General features: G+C 43.2%; 1 protein-coding gene across 1 annotated transcript in view; it reads left to right on the top strand.

The window, feature by feature from the left end:
* The first annotated feature begins 849 nt into the window (after positions 1-849).
* The window catches only part of LOC113981671 (E3 ubiquitin-protein ligase RNF38-like), a 253,030-nt gene continuing 251,268 nt past the window's right edge, over positions 850-2,611 (top strand). Inside the window, exon 1 of the mRNA XM_027709192.1 lies at positions 850-903. The gene's annotated coding sequence lies outside the window, so the exon portion shown is untranslated. The remainder of the gene's footprint in view (positions 904-2,611) is intronic.

Below are 2,611 nucleotides of genomic sequence, written 5' to 3'. Positions count from 1 at the left end.
TGTTTTAAATGACTGATAAATTTTTGTTAAATTAAAGTAGTGATGGCAATAAGCAATGACACATTTCATTTTTTTTCCCAAATAACTGTGTTGGGAGAGGTTTCTAAGGAGATCTTGCACTGGCAATGATTTCTGCCTGTGCCTGGTCTGTATTTTGTCAAGCAGTGTTACAAGATCTTCGGTCAGTCTTCTTATGGTCCAAAGCAATATGGACCACAAAGATGTATAAAAATGCTGCATGTGAAATTACAAAATAAAACTATCCACATTTCAAAACTTTAAAAACAGTGAGAAATTGTTAGTGAAAAACTTTAGGTACATCTTCCTCAAAAAAATCATGTAATAATGCAGTTTTACAAATGAGACTGTTATTTGTACTTTTTTTTTATACATCTTTGCTCAATGGGAAAAGGGAGGCTCTTTTTTTTTCTACAGTGCACAGGATCTGTACATGTATTCATTTTCATGTTAGACAAAAGTTGTTCCCAGTTTCTAATTATTTCAGTTCAGTACAGCTTAGTCTTTACTTAAGTTTGTTCATATGCATTTTATTGCATATGTTTGTTTTGGATTCATGAACCAGTGCTAATTCTGTTATCTTTAAGCATTTAAAAAAATAATCTGGGTGAAGTTATCACTGGCACACTGAAAATGTCTTTCTGCTGCTTATTGTCTTGAATATAAGAGCTGTCTAAAACAGATGTTTGGCAAGTAAATATCTCTGCCATGTAAAAAAAGGTCCTGTCTGGTACAGTTGTCTATATTTATTTTTAGTGTTCATAGGAATTCGGTTTTCATTTTAATGATTTTTTTTTCTTCCCCTCCCCTGCTTCTCCTGCAGGTACTTCATTTCAATGTCAGTCAATCCATCAAGATCACATTTTCAGCAATGACAGTGACAAGGTGAGGTTTGCATAAATGTTCCATTTACAAGGTGCATATTTTTATGAATCACATTGATTTTATTGTACTAATAGTACACTAATAATATTTATTTTCCAGGCTCAGTAGCTAACATTGTGTTACACTTTAAAATGTCTCTGGCTTTTTAAGAAGTATATGTACTTGCTTCACTCAAGACAATCTTTTTAGATGATTAAGGAGATATTTGTCTTATAGCATATTTTTCTTCTTGCTTGCATTCCCTTGCTATTATAAATATTTTTGGTTTACCATACAGATACTCACAGGTAATAAAAAGTGGTAAAGTCATTGTTCATACGTTAGGCACACTAATCATAGAATCATAGAATCAGCTGGGTTGGAAGGGACCTCTGAGATCATCAAGTCCAACCCTTGATCCACTACCGCTGCGGTTACTAGACCATGGCGCTAAGTGCCACATCCAGTCTCTTTTTAAAAATCTCCAGGGACCGAGAATCCACCACCTCCCTGGGCAGCCCATTCCAATGTCTGATCACCCTCTCTGTAAAGAAATTCTTTCTAATATCTAACCTAAACCTCCCTTGGCACAACTTGAGACCATGCCCTCTTGTCTTGCTGACAGTTGCCTGGTAAAAGAGACCAACCCCCACCTGGCTACAACCTCCTTTCAGGTAGTTGTAGAGAGTGATGAGGTCTCCCCTGAGCCTTCTCTTCTCCAGGCTGAACAACCCCAGCTCCCTCAACCTCTCCTCATAGGACTTGTGCTTGAGTCCCTTTACCAGCATCGTTGCCCTCCTCTGGACCTGCTCCAGCACCTCAATGTCCTTCCTGAACTGAGGGGCCCAGAACTGGACACAGTACTCGAGATGTGGCCTCACCAGCGCTGAGTACAGGGGAAGAATCACATCCTTGGACCTGCTGGTCACGCTGTTCCTGATACAGGCCAGGATGCCATTGGCTTTCTTGGTCACCTGGGCACACTGCTGACTCATGTTCAGCTTCTTGTCAATCCAAACTCCCAGGTCCCTCTCTGTCTGGTTGCTCTCCAACCACTCTGTCCCCAGCCTGTAGTGTTGCATGGGGTTGTTGTGGCCAAAGTGGAGGACCCGGCACTTGGCCTTGTTGAACCTCATCCCGTTGGAATCGGTCCAACTCTCCAGTCTGTTCAGGTCCCTCTGCAGAGCCCTCCTGCCTTCTGGCTGATCGACACTCCCCCTCAGCTTAGTGTCATCTGCAAATTTGCTGATGATGGACTCAATCCCCTCGTCCAGAGCATCAATAAAGATATTAAACAGAACTGGGCCCAACACTGATCCCTGGGGGACACCACTAGTGACTGGCCGCCAACTGGATGCAGCACCGTTCACCACCACTCTCTGGGCCTGGCCCTCCAGCCAGTTCCTAACCCAGCACAGAGTGCACCTGTCTAAGTCATGGGCTGCCAGCTTTTTCAGGAGTATGCTGTAGGAGACGGTGTCAAAGGCCTTGCTGAGGTCCAGGTAGACCACATCCACAGTCTTCCCCTCATCCACCAGGTGAGTCACCTGATCATAAAAGGAGATCAGGTTGGTCAGACAGGACCTGGCCTTCCTAAATCCGTGCTGACTGGGTCTGATCCCTTGCCCATCCTGTAGGTGCTGTGTGATTGCAGTGAGGATGATCTGCTCCATAACCTTGCCTGCCGGGGTTTTGAAGTTGTTAACTCACTTGTCTACCATTGGTTTCT

Source organism: Neopelma chrysocephalum, unplaced genomic scaffold, assembly GCF_003984885.1.
Source record: "Neopelma chrysocephalum unplaced genomic scaffold, ASM398488v2 Primary Assembly neopelma1_96706, whole genome shotgun sequence".
Classification (NCBI taxonomy): Eukaryota; Metazoa; Chordata; class Aves; order Passeriformes; family Pipridae; genus Neopelma; species Neopelma chrysocephalum.
Note: the sequence above shows the minus strand (reverse complement) of the source record. Positions and strands in the feature narration are given on the sequence as shown.